Genomic DNA, 27,080 nt, shown 5'->3' on the forward strand with positions numbered 1-27,080 from the left:
TGGCGTTTTTGACTTAGGAAAGTTTATACATGTACGTAAGTAAAAAGTATAAACCTGTTTCTATTTCTCGTTAATAATTATGCTGTCTCAATAAACTTGCTTGGTTATGTTCTTGTTGAAATCTCATGGTGGGAATCGGACCATCACCTGTGATCACTGATTCATAATATCTACATGTTATGTGTTTCCTATTCGGAAAGAACAATCCGACCCGAGGGCTAATGTGTACGCCAGTAACGAGACTTGGCGTTTTAAAAATAATTGTCGATATAATACGAAAATCCCGATTTTTTTCCAGATAATGCATAAAGTAACCACCCCTGTCAAGAAACAATGGTACCAGTGGCATGTTAATTAGACACCCGTGATGTCGCCGCCCCCGTTTGCCGACCTCACCACGCCTGTTCGGATACAATGGTTGCAGTCGCAGTTTTAGACTCCGGCGTGACGCCGCCGCCCCCGTTTGCCGTCCTCACCACGCATGTCCGGATACAATGGTTCAAGTGGCAGTCTTAGAGCCCCGTGATGCCGCCGCCCCCGTTTGCCGTCCTCACCACGCCTGTCCGGATACAATGGTTAGAGTGGTAGTCTTAGAAACCCGTGGCGCTTCCGCCCCCGTTTGCCGTCCTCACTACGCCTGTCCGGAAACAATGGTGCCAGTGGAAGTCTGAGACAACCGTGACGCCGCCGCTCCCGTTTGCCGTCCTCACCACCCCTGTCCGGATACATTGGTGCCAGCGATAGTCTGAGACTCCCCTGACGCCGCGGCTCCCCTTTGCCGTCGCAACCACGCTTGTCCGGATACAATGGTTCCAGGGGTAGTCTTAGACTCCTGTGATGCCTTTTCCCACGTGTGCCGTTCTCGCCATGCCTGCGCGGAAGTATGTACGTACAATGTATATGTGTTTTAGGGCTGCATCGCTCTGTATAAGGTTTTGCAGAGTCATACGTTTATCTCTTAATAATGTTGATGAGTTAGTAGCAAATTGATACTTTCCGTCTGTGAATTCGGATCATCCGTTCATTTAAAATCTTGAAATCTGCCACTAATCGTTATAATGTTGTTCTTTACAACATTATGTATTGACATTGTAATAATTTCAGAACTGTCGTGGGATGCAAATAGGTGGGTACAGGAGAAGTCAAACACTACCGGAAACTCCCCGACTGTAATGCTTATTGTCCGAAGGTCATCACGGAAACACCCGAGCGGGAACTGCAAAACAAGTTAAGTCCTGATGAATTTGATATATCTTCAATCTCCCGAAAAGAAACCATCCATGTATAACACAAGTATTTTTTAAATTCTTTAGAATAAAACATGTTTTCGGTGTTCATATTTTATATATGAAAACATATGTCATTTGCATTTTGTGGACAAGGTCAATAGAATACATACTACACAAAGCTAATATAAATCGCAGAATGATACTTAAGTACTTGTGTTTAAATAGAAGACGATTATTTTTGAAAGCAAAACCATTTATTCGTATAAAATAAAAGAAAATCGTTGTCCTAATTTTCAGGTTTTTTTTATATTATAAACTTTAAATCAAGCTTATATTTCTGCTGGTTATTGCAAACTTAGGAAGTGCACACTGGATATAGTATCTTTCCCAATATTAGGGCAGTCTTCTTGCCAAAAAAAGTCTAGGCAAACCTTGTTCACCAAATACTGTCCCAATTTGCTTTTGTTTTGGTTCATAATTTAGTTTTGGTTAATAATTTCAACAAATTTTAAACAGAGCATAATATTCAAGAAGAAATTTTTCATTAAACTTGTTTAAATTCATTACAAATAAAATAATACATAAATATGGTCGTGCAAAGTTTTTAATAATTAACAAATATTTTTTGTGTATATATATATATATATATATATATGTATTAATTATCTCCTTTTAAATCACGCAAATATGAGTTTGTATACTCATGAGGTGATTTTTTTTCACAAAATATTGCATCTTGGTGATCAGCAGGAATGGAAAAGAAATTTGCTTTACAACTCGTATGCTGCCATTTCTGCCATTATTTTTCAGATAAAAATGTTCCTTTTCTCAATCCGGAAGTCGGCACTGTCCAGGGAAAATGTCTAGACACCAGACGTCACAAACATCTTGCCAACCCGCTGGTCACAAAAAAATCATTAAAGAGAGAACATGGCGACCCCAGCTTTATTGTAAGTGATTTGATAACCTTTAAAAAACAACAACACGATTGTGTGCCTGATGATTAAGCTGTCGTTGCTGCTGCCGCTGCTGCTGCTGCTGCAGATGGTGTTTGTGGTGTTTGTGGTGCAGGAATATAGTTATTTCAAACGATATGAAGCCTAAAGTAGAGAATATTTGTCATTTAAATTCAATTCAATACCAAATACAGTATACGTGTTTGGCTGCGCTTATTTGTAGCGCCTTTGAGGCAGACACATCCCTTCATCATCGTTAAGTACTTCTGAAGTGCAGTATTTTTACTAACATTAAACAGTAAATTTCGTAATAATTGAATTCTTCATTTCATAAGGTTTACGCACTCTCCCCTGCCTCGCCGATCCCTAGGCGTTATCGGCCTGTTCAAGCACCCGGGATGCTGACGTCACAGCTGATTTGACATCCGGCGCGCAACTCTTACAGCTTCCGTCATGAAACTGAGCTTTCCTAGTCCTTCATTTTATGTGAGTGACTCGAGTACTTTGGTCAGGTAAGTGACTATGCTATTGTTGTTGTTACTGGCGCTACTGTTGATGATGACTATCACAAATTTAGTAGTCTTTATCTACTCCTTTTGAAACTTGCTCAGAACATGTGTCTAAATGTTGTCTTTAAAGACAAAATATGAATCATCTCGGGTCAAAAACTAAGTCACTAGGTCAAATCTTAGACAAACAAATTCCTCGTCATAAATTAAATAGTTTTTTAGCTCGACTATTCGAAGAATATGGAGAGTTATACTACTCACCCAAGCGTCGGCGTCGGCGTTGGCGTCAGACCTTAGTTAAGGTTTTGCATGCAAGCATACATAGGTTAATATCTCAGCAACTACTTGAGGTATTGCATTGAGACTTTATACAATGGTACTCAACCATGCAACTTACTTAATTAACCAAATTAGATAACTCTTTTATGCATTTAATGCAAATAAAAGGCCTTTATTATTCAACTTAGAAATTCTGGTTAAGGTTTTGCGTGCAAGCACACATAGGTTAATATCTCAGCAAGCACTTCAGGTATTGTATTGACACTTGATACAATGTTCCTCAACCATCCAACCTACTCAATTAACCAAGTTAGATTACCTTTGTTTGCATTTAATGCAAATAATTGACCTTTTTTATTCGACTTAGAAATTCTGGTTTAGGTTTTGCGTGCAAGCACACATAGGTCAATATCTCAGCAACTACTTGAGGTATTGCATTGAGACTTAATACAATGGTACTCAACCATCCAACCTACTTAATTTACCAAGATAGATAACTCTAGTTTGCATTTAATGCAAATAAAAGGCCTTTATTATTCGACTTAGAAATTCTGGTTTAGGTTTTGCGTGCAAGCACACATAGGACAATATCTCAGCAACTACTTGAGGTATTGCATTGAGACTTAATACAATGGTACTCAACCATCCAACCTACTTAATTTACCAAGATAGATAACTCTAGTTTGCATTTAATGCAAATAAAAGGCCTTTATTATTCGACTTAGAAATTCTGGTTAAGGTTTTGCGTGCAAGCACACATAGGACAATATCTCGGCAACTACTTGATGTATTGCATTGAGACTTGATACAATGGTACTCAACCATCCAACCTACTTAATTAACCAAGTTAGATAACTCTAGTTTGCATTAAATTTAAATAATGGCCCCTTTTATTCGACATAGAACTGCTTGTTAAGGTTTTTCATGTAACCACTTTTAAGTCAATACCTCAGCGAGTACATCATGTATGACATCGAAACTTTACACACAGGCTCCCAACCATTTAACCTTCTTCTTTAATCAAGTAAGATAACTTTAATATTATATAATTTTTGCCCCTTTATTATGAGACTTAGAAATTCTGGTTAAGGTCTTGATTGTTAGCACACATAGGATAATATCTCAGCAACTACTTGATGTATTGCATTGAGACTTTATACAATGGTATTCAACCACCCTACATAATTGAATAACCAAGTTAGATGACTGTATTTTGCAAATAATGGCCCTTTATTATTAGACTTAAAAATTCTGGTTAAAATTGTCCATGTAACCACATTAATGTTAATATCTCAGCACATCATGAATTGCATTGTAATCTAATCTAAGTGATCCATGCATGTTTCGCCGAAACTTTTCAATCCTTACACTGAAAAGCGGCGGAATAGTCGAGCGCGCTGTCTCTGTGACAGCTCTTGTTTTTCATCCCATTGTAATAAAACTTGGTTAAAATAATTGTCTACATGCTATCTTAAATAAATTTGATTATGGATCACCTGAGGTCAAAAACTAAGTCACTAGATTAAATCTTTAAAGAAAAAATCCCTATCATAGATTCAAAAGTTTTAATCCAAATGTTTTGGAGCTTAATCCGAATACTTGTCTGAATGATTTCTTGAAAAGTTATAAATATGGTTCAACTCAGATCAAAATCTAGGTCACAATGTCAAATAATAGAATAAGAAAATCAATCCCTATCATGAATTCAATAGTTTTATAAAATTGTTATGAAACTTGGTCAGCATACTTGTATGCATATTGTCTTGACAAATAATGAATATTGGTCACCCCGGGTCAAAAAGTCAGTAGGTTAAATCTTAGAAAAAAATCCCTAAATGAATTCATAAATTTTGATCCAATTGTTATGAAACTTGGTTAAATTAATTGTCTGCACGTTGTCTTGAACACTAATGATCGCGGGTCACCTCTGGTTAAAAAATAGGTCACTAGGTCATTTTAGGATAAAAATCCTCGTCTTTAATTCAATAGTTTGTATCTAAATGTTTTGTAACTTCCAATACTTATTTGCATGTTGTCTTGACATGTTATGAATATGGATCACCTCAGGTCAAAAACTAGGCCGCAAGGTAAAATTTTAGAATAAGAACCAAACAGTCATGAAAAATTGAATAGTTTCTGTCCAATTGTTATGAGACTTGGTCAAAATATTTGTCTGCATGTTGTTATCAAGAATTTTAAAAATTGGTCACCTCAGGTCAAAAAGTAGGTCACTGTCAAATCTAAGAAAAAAAATCCCGTCAAATGAATTCAACAGTTTCTATCAAATTGTTATGGAACATCAGTAAATATTATACACATAATACTGTTGAACAAGTTACATGTTATTAATATCCATGTATATATATTACAAAAAACATATACAGGTTATGTTGTTTTTAACAATTATGAATATGGTCAAATCAAGTCAAAAACAAGGTAACAAGATCACTTCATTTGTGAAGAGAAAAATCCCCGTCCAAGATTTTATACAAAAGTAATGAAACTTAATCAGAATACTTGTCTGCAGGTTGTCTCCAAGAATTCTAAATATGGGTCACCTCAGCTCAAAACTAGGTCCCTTGTTCAATTCAAGTCATAAACAAGGTCCAGATTTCTTCATGTGTGAAGAGAAAAATCCCCGTCCAAGATTTTATCCAATAGTAATGAAACTTAATCAGAATACTTGTCTGCAGGTTGTTTTCAACATTTATGAAAATGGGTCACCTCAGCTCAAAACTAGGTCAAATCCTAGAAGAAGAAAAAGTCCCGTCATCGTTAATTCAATAGTTTCTTTCCAATTATTAAGAAACTTGTTCATAACATTTGCCTGCAGGTTGTCTTGAACAATTATGAATATGAGTCACATGTCAAAACTAGGTCACTAGTCCAATTATTAGAAGAACAAACTGTTATGAAACTTGGTCATAATACATGTCTGCAGGTTGTCTATAACGATTATGAAAAATGGGTCACCTTAGCTCCAAAACTAGGTCCCGTTATCATAAATTCAATAGTTTCTATCCAATTGTTAAACAACTTGGTCAGAACATATGTCGGCAGGATGTCTTCAACAATATTGAATATGAGTCACCTCATTTCAAAACTAGGTCACTAGTCCAACTATTAGAAGAACGAACTCCCCGTCATAAAGTCAATAGTTTCTATCCAATTGTTAAGAAACTTGGTCAGAGTATTTGTAACATGCTATCCTGAAGAATATGACATCATAATACTTGTCTGCAGGTCATAAAGTTGTCAACAATTTAGTTCACTTGCTATTCTATAAGCATTTTAACATAAACCAAAATGGTAGTAAAAAGCAAATGCTGCCCACTAACCATACACTCTGTCAATATTATTTTCGTCTGTAATAATACTCTAAAAACCTGTCGGGTGTTGACTTCAACACAGGAAGATACTACATGTTCTTGATTGATGTTGGTAATAATAGGTAATTGATGCCTTCTCACTATGACAGGAGCATTCAAGGAGCATACATCATCCCCAGTGATACTTAATATAACGAGTATTAATCACATACACATTATGGTAGCTCTAGTTACCTTATTCATTTTCTCTTCAGGTTATTGCAAACCTCTCCCCCGCGAGACGCGACCCTTTGTTGCTGACGTCACAGCTGCAAGATCATATCCATGGACTCCATGTTTGTGATGATGATGATGATGAAGATGACATTGATGATGATGGTGGTGGTGATGATGATGATGATGATGAATTTTATAACTTGCCTGTTTTGTTTATTCATATATTCACTACGAACAAATAATGTATTTGTTTACATTCCAAAATGATTTAAATGTGATATACTTGTATACATGCATCAATTTTAAAGTAATACACTATCGTGATATGGTGTCTTTGAGGAGGCAGGTGCCTGTTTCTTTAAAGATGACACACGTATATTCGATGACATAAACACACTTTGAATAGAAAATTTCAGAATAAAGGAGTGGATTATAGGCGAACACAATTTTCATTTGTGTAGTGTGCATACTATGCATTGAAATGAAGTAAGAACTACTTTTACTGACAAACCATGTGTGATTTTGCTTAAGGAGAAAAAATATTTGTCAAATTAAATGATATGGAGTTTAAAAGAAATAAATATTTAAAAAAATGTTTTACGTTAAATATAGAGACGAAATTTTACCATATTCTGATGTCATATTCATGTGTACCACGTGACTTCAAATTGTAATGACGTAAGCATAACTTGTGTACAATTTTACGCATATTCTGATGACATTTCATGTGTACCACATGACAAAAATTATGGTGACGTAGGCAGAATTTGTGTACGCATTTTCTGATGACATAGACGAAACTTGTGTTCTATTTTACGCATATTCTGATGACGTCATTTTTATGAGTATCACGTGACCTCAAATTGTGGTGACGTAGGCAAAACTTGTGTACTATTTTACGCATAATCTGATGACGTCATTTTTATGAGTATCACATGACCTCAAATTGTGGTGACGTAGGCAAAACTTGTTTACTATTTTACGCATAATCTGATGACGTCATTTTTATGTGTATCACGTGACCTCAAATTGTGGTGACGTAGGCAAAACTTGAGTACGCATATTCTGATGACGTAGGCAAAACTTGTGTACTATTTAACGCATATTCTGATGACGTCATTTTTATGTGTATCACGTGACCTCAAATTCTGGTGACGTAGGCAAAACTTGAGTACGCATATTCTGATGACGTAGGCAAAACTTGTGTACTATTTAACGCATATTCTGATGACGTCATTTTTATGTGTATCACGTGACCTCAAATTCTGGTGACGTACGCAAAACTTGTGTTCGCATATTCTGATGACGTAGGCAAAACTTGTGTACTATTTAACGCATATTCTGATGACGTCATTTTTATGTGTATCACGTGACCTCAAATTCTGGTGACGTAGGCAAAACTTGAGTACGCATATTCTGATGACGTAGGCAAAACTTGTGTACTATTTAACGCATATTCTGATGACGTCATTTTTATGTGTATCACGTGACCTCAAATTCTGGTGACATAGGCAAAACTTGTGTTCGCATATTCTGATGACGTAGGCAAAACTTGTGCACTATTTAAAGCATATTCTGATGACGTAGGCATTATATGTGTATTATTTTACACATGTTTTGATGACTTCACTTTTATGTGTATCACTTGACCTCAAATAGTGGTGACGTAGGCATAAAATGTGTAAAAAGGATCACAAATTCGGATGTATTTTCATGCATACCATGCAAGCATTATTTCTGAATTATTTATCACAACTTAAGAATTTTGTACCTTTTTTGTGTGTACCATGTGAATTCAAATTAAAATGATATATGTATGTATTAGTTGTGTATAAATTAAATGCACATACTGATGGTGTGTAATGTGACCTCAATTAATGGTGACGAAAGTACTGTTTGTACCATTTTGATGATGAATCTTCATTATTAATGAATTCAACACTTCCTTGTTCATTTAATAGATAAAACCTATACATATAGCACAACATTTAATATACATGTATGTAAATATATATCATCATGTCAACAGGCTATTGCATACCAAAACATATTTATTAAACATTTCAAAGCATGCTACACATGTTTTAAAATTTGCGATGTATCAAAGACCATAAAACCAAATGAAAATAAAAGATAGTGTGCTATATTTTTTTTTCGAGAGATTATAAAATAATTATACAAAAGATATATTGAACATGGATAATTCGATCTTCTTTTCAACCACTGTTTTGTCAGTGAAAAGAAGGGTTCGAGAACAAGACTTTAGTGTACCTGCTTGTTGGTGCAATTCACCGACAGTTCATCTTGAAAGAAGCAGACGCCTTGCCTCTCGAAAGACGCCACATTTCAATAGTGTTCAAGTTTTTCAAATTTAAGTCAACCCAATCCTCTTTGAATATAAATTTAGAAAACGTCTTTTTGTTTGTTTTCTTATGCTACTGAACGAAATTAAGTTGCCAAAACATTTTGCTTTTTTGATCTTTGCATCTTTGTTTATCCTAACTTTATTTTATGATTTAAATCAATTTTTTTTTAATTATGATACATCGCTATTATAAAATTTAAAAACATGGATTTCGTTGGATGATCTCCAATTTCCTTTATTACAAATAGTCACTTAATGTCATGAATTATAACACACAGTAAAACCACACTTTAAAGCTTCTTTAAGCATGCAAAGAATGCAGATTCATCAAGCCTAAATCTCCAGCCCTGTTTCATCTAGGGTTATTCTGCATGGCAGTTTCATCTAGGGTTATTCTGCATGGCAGTTTCATCTAGGGTTATTCTGCAGCGCAGTTTCATCAAGCGTAACTTTCCAGCGCAGTTTCATCTAGCTTTATTCTGAAGGGCAGTTTAATCTACGGTTATTTTGAAGCGCAGTTTCATCTAGCGTTATTCTGCAGCGCAGTTTCATCTAGGGTTATTCTGCAGCGCAGTTTCATCTAGGGTTATTCTGCAGCGCAGTTTCATCTAGGGTTATTCTGCAGCGCAGTTGCATCTAGGGATATTCTGCAGTGCAGTTGCATCTAGGGTTATTCTGCAGCGCAGTTTCATCTAGGATTATTCTGCAGCGCAGTTTCATCTAGGGATATTCTGCAGTGCAGTTGCATCTAGGGTTATTCTGCAGCGCAGTTTTATCTAGGGTTATTCTGCAGCGCAGTTTCATCTAGGGTTATTCTGCAGCGCAGTTTCATCAAGCGTAACTTTCCAGCGCAGTTTCATCTAGCTTTATTCTGTAGCGCAGTTTCATTTAGCGTTGTTCTGCAGCGCATTTTCATCTAGGGTTATTCTGCAGCACAGTTTCATCTAGTGTTATTCTGCAGCGTAGTTTTATCTAGGGTTATTCTGCAGCGGAGTTGGCCATCTAAAACAAAATAATCTGCATATATACATGTAACAAACCGCAAAATGAAAAGGGAAAACGCAACTTTCCCTTTTCAGCATGGTAACATTTTTATTCAACAGAAACCCTTTGTAATGTTCTCAAAGCATTTCTGTAGGATTAGAAATATTTTTGGGAATATTACCAAACACTTCATAGTATGGCATTGAAGAGTTATAGTGTGGTTTTCAACATTTCTGGTAATATTCCCAAAAGTATCCATAGTATGCCAGGTTTTCTGGGAATATTACCAATTTGATCTTGAAAATTTGGTAACATTACCAAAACATTTTGAAAATATTTCCAAACACTTTGTAGTATAGTATTGAAAGTTGTGGTGGGGGTTTCAACATTTGTGGGAATATTCTTAAAATAATCGATACCACGCCGAGAGATTTTCTAAAATATTCTTCAACTATGAAAAGTCACAATTATTTGGTAATATTCCCCAAAAAATGATGAACATTTTCTGCTAGGATTCTGAATTTAATGTCCAGGTTTTCTGGGAATATTACCAATTTGATCTTGAAAATTTGGTAACATTACCAAAACATTTTGAAAATAATTCCTAACACTTTGTAGTATAGTATTGAAAGTTGTGGTGGGGGTTTCAACATTTGTGGGAACATTCCCAAAATAATCGATACTATGCCGAGAGATTTTCTAAAATATTCTTCAACTATGAAAAGTCACAAATATTTGGTAATATTCCCCCCCCCCCAAAAAAAAGATAAACATTTTCTGCTAGGATTCTGAATTTAATGTCCAGGTTTTCTGGGAATATTACCAATTTGATCTTGAAAATTTGGTAACATTACCAAAACATTTTGAAAATATTTCCAAACACTTTGTAGTATAGTATTGAAAGTTGTGGTGGGGGTTTCAACTTTGGGGGAACATTCCCAAAATAATCGATACTATGCCGAGAGATTTTCTAAAATATTCTTCAACTATGAAAAGTCACAAATATTTGGTAATATTCCCAAAATAAGTGATGAACATTTTCTGCTAGGATTCTGAACATAATGTTCAGGTTTTCTGGGAATATTACCAATTTGATCTTGAAAACTTGGTAACATTACCAAAACATTTTGAAAATATTTTCAAACACTTTGTAATATAGTATTGAAGAATTATGGTGTATTTTTAACATTTCTGGTAATATTACCAAAAGTATCCATAGTATGTTGAGAGGTTTTCTAAAAGTTAATAAAAACTAGGGGGTATTTTTCTGAATTATGAACATTTTCGGCTAACATTCTAAAATTCGTCTTGGAAATAACGTCCAGGTTTTCTGGGAATATTACCAAAGTTAATCTTGAAATTTCTGGTAACATTACCAAAACCTTTCTGGAATATTACTAAACATTTCATAGTATAGTATTTAAAGTTGTAGTGGGCGTTTTAACATTTTTGGGAACATTCCCAAAACTATCGATATTATGCCCAGAGATTTTAAAAATATTCTTCAACTATGAAAAGTCATAAATATTTGGTAATATTCCCAAAATAAATGATGAACATTTTCTTCCAGGATTCTGAATAAAATGTCCAGGTTTTCTGGGAATATTACCAATTTGATCGTGGTATTTGGTAACATTACCAAAATTATTTGAGAATATTACCAGATGAACTGAAACAAACTAATTCAACAAAAAGCCTTTGCAAACTCCACAAATAGTTTTTGTAGGACCAAATAGTTCATAGTATAGTATTGAAAACTGGGGTTTTCAACATTTTTGAGAACATTCCCAAAATAATCCATATTATGCCGAGAGATTTTCAATATCATTCTTAAACTAGGAATAGTCACAAATATTTGGTAATATTCCCAAAATGAATTACGAACATTTTCCGTTATCGTTCTCAAATTCATCCTGAATACAATTATATTATCTTGAAATATTTGGTAACATTACCAAAACTTTTTTGGGCATATCAAAAGATGAATTGAAATAAAATAATCCAAAAGAAAAAGCTCCACGTGGGCTGCTGTAGGACATGAATTATTCTGGGAATATTACCAAAATCTTCATTGCATAGTATTAAAATTAACAGCAGGTTTTTCAGCATGTTTGTAATATTCCCAGAATAATCTATAGTATGACTAAAATTGTTCTAAACATTTCTAAAACATGCAATATTCGCAAATGTTTGATAATATTTCCAATAAAAATATAAACATTTTATAATAAGAGGTGTTTGTCAAACATTAATCCCCACCACCCCCTGAGCGCCATGTTGTCAGGATTATTTGAACAATCGAAATATGCATGGACTTAAATGACAGCTGATTGGTCATGGCCATTGGATGACTTTAAGGCAGTTTAAAGATTATGACCATTCAAAGTGTGAGGATAGTAGACAAAGTGTTCAATCGTGTTCAGATGATAACAGATATTTGCAGATAAAATGTGTCCTCTTAGAAGGGAATAAGTAAATACGACAACATTTTATTGGCGAATATGAGATATGACCATGACGTTTGACTCTTATAAGTGTTGATTGATAGAACGACATAGATTACATATTCCTGGTTGTTTAAACCTACTAGAATGTTATTTCAGTATTACAGGTATGTCTCTTGCAATTTTACAATTTGACAATAATTATTTTAAATACAAGTGTGGAATTTCGCATATTATGATTTAAAAAAAAAACACAGAAAAGAACAGAACAGACGTTTATAAGTCATATACATCAGAACATTTTCTAAACACATACACTTAGGTTTTTGATATCAAATGCTTGTACATGGTTAGTGCTATGGTGAAAGACACAAACATGTTGACGTAAAGGCAGCAGTATCAGAAGATGAACTAAATTGATAATAATAATAATAATAATAATTATTAGGAATAACATTACGAATACATACTGATTCTTTAACATAATCGCAGAGCTTAACCAGCTCACATTTATTGACAGAGTTAAATATATTTCTGGGAATATTACCAACTAAATCTTGAAAGGTTTGGTAACATAACCAAAACAATTCGGGGATTCTTCAAACTTTTCCAACATCCAGTCAACTCTACAGTTGAAATCCTTCGTCTATACTTTTTCTCTAGCCCTGATGATCTGGCTCTGGGATACATTGCTATGAAAACATCATCTCCTACATGGCTGTAGACGTTGCACTTCCCCTGTTTTCTTAAGTTTTAATAACCTCCGAACTGGTCTGCCTTTTCCTGTTTTACTTGTCTGAAAAATAATTATAATTATAATTGATTAAACATTATCTATGAACCTTTTTTACAAGCAATTAAAACTTAACACGGTGCATAAATATGAACTGGTCTGCCTTTTCCTGTTTTACTTGTCTTAAAAATAATTATAATTGATAACATATCTATGAACTGTTTTTTAAGCAATTAAAATTTAACACGGTGCATAAATATGATCTATTTGTTTATTGTTCTTTATTATTTAAAAAAAAATACATGACTTTATAGGGTAACTTAATTGTAAAAAGTACAGTCTTCTGCAGCAAATTTTCCCATTTTTGCAGGCAGTTGAATACATACATGTATGGGTTTCTTTGGTGTTGATGTATGAAGTGGCTGTGTGGGTTCCTCTGGACTAACAACAGCCAATGGTTCATCGGACTCCTGAATTAAACCGTCATGTTAGTATTGTATCATGACTTTTTTTCCAGTTTTACTTCTTTATGTGCAAAATTAAATATAATGTCAAGAGTTTGTGCCTTCCAAACTTATCATTCTAATAAAGGTTACACAGGGTCACTGCTTATCAACATTTCTGTGATAATGATCTGAAGCAACATATAAGCCACAGTCTTATAAATACTCCTGACTGCCCAGCTGGTATTCAATTCCAATGCACATGTTTCAAACGAGCTGTACATCTTATTTTTAACTTTTTTTGCCGTTCATTAAATTTCATTTGATTCAGTTAACTTGAACTTTTAAGTTGAAGAATTTTGTTGTGTACCATTATACTTACATAAACAGTTTAGAATGATCTCTGTTTGTGGGATATTATATATTTTTAATAATAAGAGCTATCACTAAATGTCATGAATATCCCCACACGCCCAAGTCAACTCATTTTAAATACGACCTCGTATGACAAAATTGAAGACCGAACACAAGCTATCGCCAGTTAGGCTGATAAAGAAATGATACGAAAAAAATGACTTAGAGGTCCCTTTATCAATTTCAAGAACTGTAATGAAAACATTGTGATTTCAGTTTTAACTTTTAATTTATCAATTAGTGTAGGCCACTTCTCTATGTATGCAAATATTTACCCCATTCTCAAGATCATTTTGATACATGCAATAACTCACCACAAGCTTAACACTGCAGTATCAGTCAAAACAAAGATCATCTGGGAATACACACATTCAACAGCCCAGCAGGATGGCCCACAAAGTGGTAATTAATTTACTGGTACAATTTAATGGTGATTTCATGGACTGATTAGCCTTTTTCTTAAAATGAGGAGTAAATGGGAGGCAATTTCTCTGAATTGTAGAGCGCAATGGACTTAGTTTAATGGCACAAGCTAATTTTTATTTTTCACCAACTACCTTAGGATAACGGCAATCTACATGCCAATGGTACTTACTAAAATATTAAAATTCTAACCCTTGTAGAAAAGTAGTTTTCAGTTTAACCGCACAAAGGCATATATTTATAAACCTATTGACCACTTTACACGAGGTTATGAACACTTGCAGTCCTATAGTTAATGCCGCTACTGAGTATCAAGCTGATGCTCGGGCTTATCAGTGGAACTAATCTAACATAACTGTAAACTGACCACTTGACCCTTTCCCTGCTGGGAGCTGTTTGCCTGACTAATTTGAGAGTAATAGCTATTCTTGTCTTGAGATTTGGGCCATTTTATGTTAGGAGGTTTTTCTTGGTATTTCAACTTTCGCTATCTTGATTATTAAAATAGTATTATTATCGAATGCTTTTGTATAAATTTTGTATATCATAGTTATTATTATTATTATTATTATTATTATTATTATTATTATTATTATTATTATATACGGTAGTCCAAAATCCACTATACTGACGCCCATCAAGTATCATTGTGCAATGTTTAAATGACGTCATAAAACAAGTTTGTCATGAATGTAACATTTATTACGAAATCATGTATCTTTTAAGTGATTTAAACCATTGATATATATATTAATAACATGTTGATCCGGAATGTCTTATTCAACTGTTGTTGATGTTTTAAGATATTGATTTCAGTCAGTAAGCGCCTCGTGCGTCTTTAGTCGAATTCCATCTCCCTAATCAAAACGCACTAATAATAAGTTATTACCCTATTATAAGATGCTTTAATATACATACATTTTCTTTTTCGCAAAGAGAAAATAATATGGAGAAAATATATATTTCTGGAAAAAATGCTCTACATACATTGTATTACAGAAACATGTAATAAAAGTTCAGTGACTGCTGTGATTAAAAACTTACATCAACTGTGCATGTAGGAGTGCAAACGATCAGAAAAAGTTGGATAATTTTAAATATTATATTAAAATAAAATGAGTGATATAACGTTCAAATATACTGGTATGATATCAAAAGTCCGGACATAGTGGTTTAAGATACAGTATTGCTTTGTTGTGATCATTTCTCATATGATGCTATTAAACTGCTTTGAAACAAGTATTATATATATTGAAATAAGGTAGCAATGTTTTATGATAATTCAGAAAGCAAAGACAAAATAGTTAATGAGATATATATATATATATATATATATATATATATATATATATATATATATATATATATATATATATATATATATATATATATATATATATATATATATATATATATATATATATATGGAAAGCTTCCATGCAGTGTGTATAATGTTTAATCACTCTTCTAATGAAGAATGTTCTCACACAACAATGCAAATTAAGAAGAGAAATCTTACAAAGAAAACAAACGTTGATTTAACTGTGTCAGTAAAGAAGATTTTAATCGCTGTTTCAAAAGCTATATTTTAGGAAATGAATTTTCTAGAAAATTACATAAACGAAGATACACAAACATAAAGAGGGCTTATATAATTCACATGAAAAGTGGGCAATGATGTTTTTTTGAAGTGCATTTTAGCAAAGACCACTATGTCAATGTATCAATAGAAACCTATGAAAGTTCAGTTTCAACATCAAGGTAATATAGTGCTCAGATTAAAAAAAATAAGTTGTAAGCTGTGTTATAAGTAATAAGAATATCTAAGTACATCAATATATGACCTTATTTTTTGGCAAATGGTTAAAATATTACATTTCTTTTAATATTACATCTTATGCCCCCATAAAATGGGGGGGGGGGGCATATAGTTTTGCCCTTAGTCGTCCGTCTGTCTGTGATTCCGTCAGTAGGTAATATGCCAACTTGTGTTACTTAAAACTCGATTATATTACCTAAAGTCCAGAAACTCGGGCGTTATTTAGGTAAGGACGTTTTGCATCTCGGGTTTCGTTTCCCACTGCACTTAGTAAAACCAGAGTTATTATAATTTAATCAAAAAAGTATTTCACAGGAAAACATACGAACCTCAATCCAAGTGATGACTTCAGAGTTTACAAATTTTAGACTTTATAATTATGAGACTGTTAGCAATTGGATAATGTTGCTATGATTTAATACGGTTGAATTACGCGTAATCATCCTAAAGTGAAAAAAATAGCAATGCATCAAGTTTGCAGTATTCTTTTCTTGTTCCAAAAATGCAGCAAAAGAAAGTATTAATTTTCATTTGTTGTGAAAATTGCGAAAAACATATTCTTTAGATATAACCATATATAACAAACTTCATTATAACTGCATTATTGACACTGTTAGATATTCATAAATTATATTTTATAAAACCTAAATATCCATTTCATTCAATTGTACATTTCATTGGGTTTGATAGGGTTGATATTGATACTTTTGTAGTAAGTAGACAGCTAACGTTATCTTAATGAAAAGTATAAATAAAAATCCCATGTATAAAGTTATTCCGTTCGAAATTAAATCAAACGATAAGACTGAATATATTTTTTTTATTTACTTCAATGTTTCATTTCTTTGCTATGGAATCAATGTTTATGTTTTTTTTTTCATTTTCATAAATAGTTTAAAACTAAAGTAAATGATATAAATTGCTTTTCTATAGTCATCGTGAATTTTAGTGCAGAAATCGTACTGAAGATGTTCTCTGATAAATATCCTTCTGACCCCAAAACTGACCAGGGAAGAGTGGTTAATGGGCCCCTGCTGACAGAAATTGGTTATCTCAATTACATGCATAATAAACACCTGGCTGTGAAGTGAGGCTTCGAAAATGGACCAAACTCCAGAAACCTGGCATAAACTGTAGGACTGTTTGATATGGGCACATTGAAAATGATCCATGAAATAATCAAAACAATAACTGGTAACATGAATCGTATCTTGTTAACCAGTTAGAATGTACTTACTTAATGGAATTCGTAAACACTTACTAGATAACCAGTTGAAGCTAAAGGCCAAAATGCATTTATAAATATGTGGTAACACGAATGTTATCTGCCGGTAATTATGTTCCTAATTAAGTGGAATTCGCTAACCATAACTAGATAACCTGTTTATGCAGCTAAAAGGGAAAAAGGTGGCAGTTCCGAGCACTTTGAAGCCATTTTTTAGTATTGTTATATTTATCTTACAGAGAACAGTTTCTATTAACTAGATAGCTTGATAATTATCGCATAATTAAGTGGTTAACACGAACAACTCGCAGACGTTAACAGATTATCTGACAGCAGTTATGTTCCACCGTATGTATCAGACACATGAGGCCGATAACCTATGTTAATCATTTTGTTATTGTGTAACTTGTAAAAGTCAATCTCTGGAATGCTTTGATTGTGCAAACATTAGCTTCTACATCCTTTAAAGAGTCACATCAGTTATAAAAAATGTATAACTAAATAAATAGTAACAACATGATGGTTTCATAAATGTGCATATATACATAATTATTGAAGAAAGTATACCTTTATACGTTTAGTAAATGCATGCAAATAACATTTAATGAATGTAAATGTAATACACGTTGTGAATTGAAGAATCACATTTAATTACATTTTAAAAAATATTGCATTCCTGAGAGGGCAATAGGAAAACATATCAACAGCATAACATAAATAACTGCACCTTGTAACGTGGGAGAATACTCCTTTCAAGAATGCAATACTTGTTTAATAAATACGAGCTAAATATTTCTGAATCATGTGTTTTTGAATTTCACTTCAAAAGCTTCATGATACTAAGTATTTCTTTTTTCTATTTTACATCGATTGAACTGAAAATGTCCATCGATTATATCAATTATCCCTCTCAATGACTGAGTCCCGGGTCATAAACAAGTAGGCCAACCGCCTTTATTATGGAACCGTATAAAACAAAGTCGTATTTTCCTACCGGGATTCAAACCAACGACCTTAATAGTCTGGCACCGAATTAGCCGGGTAATGCAGGAGAAACAGGAACAAATCGTTCAAAGTTCTGATTATCAAACACTCTTAATTTCAAGTATGCCTCTGAATCACGGTATTGGGTGAATAATAAAAACTCTATAGAGCATTAATGAACAAAAGATCACAATAATATAATGCGCATTCCATTAACATGAATTCCATGCGCATATAATAAAATAGCGCCTTTGCGCCGATACTAATGTATATGATTAACCGAAGAAAAACGCATGCGTAAAGTAAATACAAATTGCAAAACATACTCCTGCGCTGGAAATATGAAAAGCTGAAATGTGCTTAACTTTATACTGAAATAGTTCTTTTGTAATTTTTGAAACTTTGATTTACTTAAATAAATAAAAATGACGAGTCTGAGAACGTCAGTGTAACTGATTTGTTTATTGTGTTTATTAAAGTTTAAAAGCAATGACCCTTAAACAACAATCATACTGCAGACACTTAAAACCAAAAGTGAAAGTAAATTGCGCAGTAAACAATTAAATATTTTAAAGTTGAAATAATGCCATTATAGCTAAAATACACCCGTTCCGTTCTATTGCATACAAATAAAAGTTTGTAAAAGTCTGTATGACCTTTCGATTTCTACAGATAACAACAGGTAATGAATACTCCGAAACAATACAATTTTTGACATCCATCTGATAAAGAAATCAGAAGAGGTAGGCAGACATTGAGTTGTGAATAAAATGTAAACAAAATTGTTGATCTAAATACACACATTAATAGTCTAAATCACTCAAACAAACTATAAACGTCACTGGCAGTATGCATTTATTAAATAACAAAAAAATAACAGTTTACCTTTAGGCTGAAGATAAATTCATCATCAAACTCAAAGATATGCTTTGACAAATCCTGAAAGGTCAAATATTATAATAATTATAATAGTCTTAAAAAACCATTAACTGTGTTAAGCATACATCATACATATTCATGTACTTAATACAGTTTGATCAAATATCGTTATATTAGTAAATGGAATTACGTAGCATTATAAAATATAATGTTAATCTAAATTGAGCATTAAGATAAATTCCATGCTGGTGTATTCAATACAAACATTGCTTTTAATCTGCCTTTACGACATAAAGGTTAACTGCTTTACATAAGTAGAGTTATTTATATAAGAATATTTGAGTAAAACATGTAAAGTACCTGAGGATTTAAAGAGGTTTCCATTTCCTCAAGGGATATTCCTAATGTGTTGGTTTCTTCATCAATGACATCTTCCAAAGAAATGTTTTCTAAAGATATTCCGAGATAATCCATTATTGATTTCAACTAAATATTGTGGGAATTAGTTTCAATTAACTGATAAAGTTCAACAAAATTTAAGCAGACTATCAAAGTTGTGTATCCTAAACAGTTCAGTCAAAATCACTTTTATTTCACATTTTAATAGTCATATTGTTAAATCACATTCTGGATTGTTGCTTATTGGTTAATTATATCCCTCCGCAAATTTCTTAATTTCTAGACATTTTCCTTCAATCTTGAAGCTTCGTTTTATGACCTGCTGATGAGCAGTTATAGGCACTTGAACAACTGTTGCGGATTTCAAGACAAATATTGATCTGATCTTGACACTAATGGGCTTTGCAATTACAAGGGTGATATCTGACATCAAGCTGGTGTTACTGAGTGTTTTAACTGGTAAAATAAAACAAAGGTTTTACTATTGACTGATTTTAGCGTCAATCTAGTCCAAACTTATGAATGCTCTGGACTGAAAAAATATATATCTGGCAATACATTCCATCATAATAATGTTAGCTTTTGACTAAGCTGACAGTACAGTGACTAAAGCTGAAACAAATGACTAATAAGCATGGATAACAAAAACTCATACAGATCGCATTGCAACTGCATAATGTCAAATGTATATGAATGGTCAAAGGTAACATATTTTATTATCAGTATAATTTAACACAGGTTATTGTTAATATGAATGCACATTTGTATAGTTTTGGGTCACCGGATCGATTTGTTGATTTGTTGATTGCCCTTACAGAAGTATACCAACCCTTCAGGTAGCTCATAGTGGTTGAGCACCTGACTTGCAAGCAGGGGGTTGAGGGTTCAAGTCTCGAGCTGTTTATAGCTGTGTATAACCAGAACTCGTTATGCCCTATATTGTATCAGCCTTACTTATTTAAAAAGCACCATCTACAATTTTATTTAACAATACGTGTACATTATACTCCTCTTCCTCTATATATGCACTTGTTTTCTCTTTATTCAACAGCATTGATACTGGTACTGTAAGAATGGGCGCTACCAAAGTAATTATCAAACAATATATCTTGTACATGTAAGAACTTGAATTTGATTGAGACCTCAATCCTTCCGTCTGTAATTTCAAAAAAGAAGTCGATTTTAAATCGAAACAATAACAGGATAAAACTGTTTTCATCCGTCTGATCGCGTCAATTTTTGGTGTATGCTCCTTTTCATAGTTTCAGACTAAAAGCATGAACATTGGTATTGATATATGTGTATGTTACACGTGTAACTTATCACAGACACAGCTAATGGAAGTATTAACATCATTATTATAATTGTTATAAGAACGTGTTTTGATGTGCAACACAATATTTTGAAATTACTCTATGTACAGCTCAATATCATAAAGCATTAATCATTGAAGGTCATTAATAGTAACTTGAAAATGCACGACATTATATGTATGCGTGCGTGTTTGTTCGTCCATCTGTCAATATGTCCGTGCGTATGTTTCTTCTGTCTGTACGTGTTCTTTTTTATATGGATGTTAAAATGTAGAGTTCCAGACACATAACCTTAATCTTGACATTGTTATATTCATATAGACATGAATATACGATAAACATAAATACAAAGACGACCACGTCGTCAATGGTTGCGACAACAATCAAAAGGATTATGACAACGGTGATGACAAAATGAACATGATATTAAAGACAAGAACTATTACGAATCTGCTGATAACGATGGAAATAATAATGATAACAATAATAATTTAATGATTATGCTTATGATGATGATTAATATTATTATAAGTATTATCACGTCCAAAGAGCATTCAACTTTAGCAATGGTACGTCACATTGCAACGAACAACGGTGTTCAAAATATTGACACGAAAATATGTAAGAACATGACTTTTAATTTGTTGCCGAAAAATTTGGTTAAGTGCAAACAGAGTTGAGACATAATAAAATTGGGACTTTTGCAATAAAACAAAGTGCCATACCAACTTTAATGACATACATGTACTATGTTTTAAACTACACGATTGTTCCAATTATAATATTAAAGTCCGAAATAAAAACGATATTATAGTCACATGAAATAGGCGTCTATACGACGTCTAACGAAACACTGCAAATCTTCTTCTGTAAGAATAAAGCTTGACAGATAAACAGCTTTTATAAAATACTTCAATAAGTATGATCGAAGAAATATATATCTTAAAGAAACTGTTGTTTTCCATTCATTATCAAGATAATAAATTGGCTCCCCGGGAGGCCGCTGACAATATTATTTCAATATTGTACAAAATTAGCATAGGGACCAGCGTTTAAAGTAGATGAACCAATGTTAACGTGTATAAGAACTCTTGCACAAGAAAAGATGTTTGATTAATGACTTCATGTATAAGTCTTCAATGTGATCTCATGATGACGCAAGTAACATAGATAGTCTTAGTAATCTGTGGCAAACAATAAGATTGCGTATGCCTTAATATAATAATACATATGTATTACATTTGCATCACCGTAAAATCAATATAACAATTCACTAGAGTGACAGGTACATTTGTTTATGTTTCAAGCATTGGTTTTACTTATCATAATAATATTACATTTTGATTCAGTGCGGCGAGTGCCTTTACTATGGTTCATTTAACAATTCTCATTTTTCGTTGTAAAAATCTAGGAACATACTGAAAGATTAAGATGTTAAGAAAGTGTATAAGCTTTTTCACCAGTCAATTTGTAACCACGCCCCCTCCCACATATCCGGCGGGATAGCCGGGGAAATGGGCCGTATTTTTACCTCAGGTAGCCCAGTAGTGCCGGGTGAATGAGGTGGTTTTGTCTTTGCGCCAAAAATAGCCAGGAATAGTCTTTACTTGGGTGCGGGGGAATTTTGCGCGGATTTTACCAGTAGTTTTTTCCCGAAGGACGGGGATCATGGCTGGACCAAAAGTCAATGTCCCCGCTAATCCACGGACCTGGGAGGAGGGGGGGGGGGGTTGGGGCATGGTTACAATTGACTGGTGCATTACGTTGATATACAAGTATGCAGTGTCTATGTAAATGAACGTTACCTCCGTAATATTGAATGCAGCAAACGTATGTTTTAGGTACAATCTATGCATTATTATTATTTTGTAACTGTAAGTAAACTATATATAATCAGCAGCATAAAATTACAAGTTTTCGTTTCAGAAATTTATTATATATGTTTTAGGTCAATCCAATCAGATTAAGAAAACAATGCAACAAATTGTTTTTTGATATTCATTTCTTTTTTTAGCATCATATTTACACTTTAAGAACTTCTTATTGTTGCGTTTTCATCATCGTACTGTTATGTTTCGAACATCGTACTGTCCTCTTTTCACCATCGTACTGTCGCGTTTTGACCATCATACTGTCATGTTTTCACCTTCGTACTGTCACATTTTCAACATCGTACTGTCATCATGGGACTGTCGCCTTTTTGTCATCGTACTGTCATGTTTCACCAACGCACTATGATGTTTTCACCTTGTAATGTCATGTTTTCACCATGGGACTGTCGCCTTTTCGCATTTAAACTGTCTTGTTTTAACCATTGTACTGTCTTGTTTTCACCATTATACTGTCTTGTTTTTATCAAGGTACTATTTTGTTTTCACCATCGTACTGTCATGTTTTCACCTTCGTACTGTCATGTTTTCAGCATGAGACTGTCACCTTTTCGCCATCGTACAGTCTTGTTTTCACCATTATACTGCCTCGTTTTCATCAACGTACTATCATGTTTTCACCATTGTACTGTCATGTTTTCACCTTCGTACTGTCATGTTTTTAGCATGGGACTGTCTTCTTTTCGCCATCGTACTGTCTTGTGTTCACCATTGTACTGTCGCATTTTTACCATTTTACTGTCATGTTTTCACCTTCGTACTGTCATGTTTTCTACATGGGACTGCCGCCTTTTTGCCATCGTACTGTCTTGTTTTCACCATCATATTGTCGCCTTTTCATCATTTTACTGTCATGTTTACACCATCATACTGTCAGGTTTTCACCATCCTGCTTTTATGTTTCACCGTCGTAATGTATTTGTTTTCATCATGGGACTGTCGCCTTTTCGCAATCATTCTATCTGGTTTTCACCATAGTACTGTCGCGTTTTTACCATTGTAATGTCATATTTTCGCCATCGTACTGTCATTGTTTTCATCATCGTACCGTCATGTTTTCACCATCGTACTGTCGCGTTTTCACCACTATACTGTCAAGTTTTCACCATCGTACTGTCATTGTTTTCATCATCGTACCGTAATGTTTTCGCCATCGTACTGTCATGTTTCCCCAACGTTCTCTCATGTTTTCACCATGGTTATGTCATGTTTATGCCATCGTACTGTCATATTTTCACTATCGTAATGCCATGTTTTCACCATGGTACTGTTACTTTTTTGCCACCTTACTGTCATGTTTTCACTAACGCACTGTCAGGTTTTTGTCATGGTAATTACATGTTTTCACAATTGTACTGTCATGTTTCCATTATGGTACTGTCATGTTTTCAACATCGTACTGTCATGTTTTCACCATCGTACTGTCATGTTTTATCGTACTGTCATGTTTTCGACATAGGACTGTCGCCTTTTGGCCATCGTACTGTCTTTTTTCACCATCATACTGTCGCCTTTTCAACATTTTACTGTCATGTTTTCACAATTGTACTGTCATGTTTTCACCATCCTGCTTTTATGTTTCAACATCGTAATGTATTTTCTTAATCATGGGACTGAGCCTTTTCGCCATCATTCTGTCTTGTTTTCACCATAGTACTGTCGCGTTTTTACCATTGTAATGTCATATTTTCGCTATCGTACTGTCATTGTTTTCATCATCGTACCGTCATGTTTTCACCATCGTACTGTCGCGTTTTCACCACTATACTGTCAAGTTTTCACCATCGTACTGTCATTGTTTTCATCATCGTACCGTCATGTTTTCGCCATCGTACTGTCATGTTTTCACCAACATACTGTCAAGTTTTCATCACGGTTATGTCATGTTTATGCCATTGTACTGTCTTGTTTTCACTATGGTAATGCCATGTTTTCGCCATGGTACTGTTGCCTTTTTGCCATCGTACTGTCATGTTTTCACTAACGTACTGTCAGGTTTTTGTCATGGTAATTACATGTTATTACAATCGTACTTTCATGTTTCCACCATGGTAATGTCATGTTTTCACCACCGTACTGTCATGTTTTCACCATAGTACTGTCATGTTTTCAACATCGGAATGTCATGTTTTCAGCATGGCACTGTTGCCTTTTTTGTCATCGTACTGTTATGTTTTTGTCATTGTACTGTCATGTTTTCACTTTCTTACTGTCATGTTTCCATCATGGGTATGTGGGATTTACATCATTGACTGTCTTGTTTTAATAATCGTACTGTCACGTTTTCACCATCGTTCTGTCATGTTTTTACCATCATACTATCGCCTTACGGTGCGCATGCACATAAACTAATTTGCCCTTCATGTGAAAATAATATCGGATACGATCACCATCAATGTAAATCTCCAATCATAATTGCGTCAAACTTGATGAAAATAATACAGATATATAAGAAACGTCTCGTAAACTCATCGGTCGTTTGAAAAAAACTAATGATAGCACAGCCCTAAAGCAAATGACACAGTCTGAAGTAAAATGACGTAACGTCATATTTACTTTATAAAAGCACCTGTCTTTTTATGAATAATAATACTTCTACAACACTTCCTGCTATTAGAACTGCTACTGTTACTACTACTTCTACTACTACTACTACTACTACTACTACTACTACTACTACTTCTACTACTACTACTACTACTACTACTACTACTACTACTACTACTACTACTACTACTACTACTACTACTACTACCTGCTGCTACTGCTGTTGCTGCTGCTGCTATTGATACTGTTACTACTACTACAACAACAACAACTACTACTACTACTACTACTACTACTACTACTACTACTACTACTACTACTACTACTACTACTACTACCATCATCATCACCTACTACTACCGCTAACTACTATTAATTCTACTTGCTACTACAAACACCACCAGCACCACAACCACTTCTGTTACTACAACTTCCACTACTATTACTACTCTTGCGATCTCTATTCTGACTATTTGCTTGCTCATGCTGCTATTCTGTAATACAACTATTCCATTCGGGATTTAACGTGTTTGAGAACCAAGGCAACCATAGAAACCCGAATATGTCAGTCTTATACATTGTATTTTTAGAACAAAAACATCTGAAATAATATTCCACAAGCACAACCTTTTATAAAAGTTTTTTTCCGAGAAACCGACCCTCCGTAGCAAACTTGGTGTAAATATAATGATTATTGAACATCAAATCTATGATAACTGAACTATTATTTTGGGTACATTGAATGCTATGTAAAGTAAGTGCAAATGTGCAACATGATGATGATGATGATGATGATGATGATGATGATGATGATGATTATGCGTATTGTGATTATGAGAATGTTGATTATGATAGTTACGATAATGCCACATTGGCGACAATTTTTACAATAATACAAATCACAATGCGACGACGATGACGACAACTAAGATAATGATAATCATATCACGACGCAACATGACAACAATGATTACAATGATTATGTGATGACCACAACTAAGATAATGATATTTATAGTAGCAATTAGGTAACAACGACATTTATGCAAATCATGATGCAATGATGACGTGAATGGTGCTAACGAGGTTATAATGCGTAGTTGTTGTTGTTGTTGATGATGATGATGATGATGATGATGATGATGATGATGATGATGATGATGATGATGATGATGATGATGATGATGATGATGATGATCTTCGGTTGAAGATATATTTCAAAGACACGCACCCCTGAAACCAACATGTTAGCACTTGGAGGGGAAATCTTCTATGCTCATGCGCACCGGAAGACAATAGAACGATGATTATAACACGACAATACGATGATGACTTCGTGACAGTGCGATGATGGAAATACAATTGTACTTCAATAAAAACGCGATAGTACGATGATGAAAACACTATAGTGCAATGATGATTACACGACAGTACGATGATAAAAACAAGACAGTACGATGATGAAAACACAACAGTACGATGATGAAAACGCGGTGATAACAGCAGACAAAATAATGAAAGAAAATTAACATGCATTAAAAGAAACCATCCTTTTATACTACAGTTATCAATTTCCAAGAAAGAGTCTAAAATTTGTTAGTAGGGGTCAGTTCCCACCAAACCTGCTCTATCATAGTTATTACGCTGGTAAACTAGTGGCTGGCTGATTTGATTATCCATGCTGGTATATAGCAGTAAAGTT

The 27,080-nt window shown here is 33.8% G+C and overlaps 3 long non-coding RNA genes across 4 annotated transcripts in view; 1 reads left to right on the forward strand and 2 right to left on the reverse strand.

The window, feature by feature from the left end:
- The first annotated feature begins 514 nt into the window (after window positions 1–514).
- Window positions 515–6,948, forward strand: LOC128242681 (uncharacterized). Of its 2 annotated transcripts, none has more exons than XR_008262666.1 (5): window positions 515–885; window positions 1,105–1,227; window positions 2,040–2,179; window positions 2,521–2,697; window positions 6,557–6,948. It is a non-coding gene; the product is annotated as an uncharacterized LOC128242681 (long non-coding RNA). The 2 variants fall into 2 exon arrangements; XR_008262667.1 differs by having other exon boundaries at window positions 515–881.
- A 2,700-nt stretch (window positions 6,949–9,648) lies between these two features.
- Window positions 9,649–27,080, reverse strand: part of LOC128244442 (uncharacterized) — a 38,108-nt gene continuing 20,676 nt past the window's right edge. The window contains exon 8 of the long non-coding RNA XR_008262950.1: window positions 9,649–9,885. This is a non-coding gene — a long non-coding RNA (uncharacterized LOC128244442). The remainder of the gene's footprint in view (window positions 9,886–27,080) is intronic.
- On the reverse strand, window positions 13,073–19,459 carry LOC128244449 (uncharacterized). The gene is made up of 3 exons (XR_008262951.1): window positions 19,238–19,459; window positions 13,431–13,514; window positions 13,073–13,107 (listed from the first exon to the last, which is right to left on the reverse strand). It is a non-coding gene; the product is annotated as an uncharacterized LOC128244449 (long non-coding RNA).

This window comes from Mya arenaria, chromosome 2 (assembly GCF_026914265.1).
Source record: "Mya arenaria isolate MELC-2E11 chromosome 2, ASM2691426v1".
In the NCBI taxonomy this organism is placed as follows: domain Eukaryota; kingdom Metazoa; phylum Mollusca; class Bivalvia; order Myida; family Myidae; genus Mya; species Mya arenaria.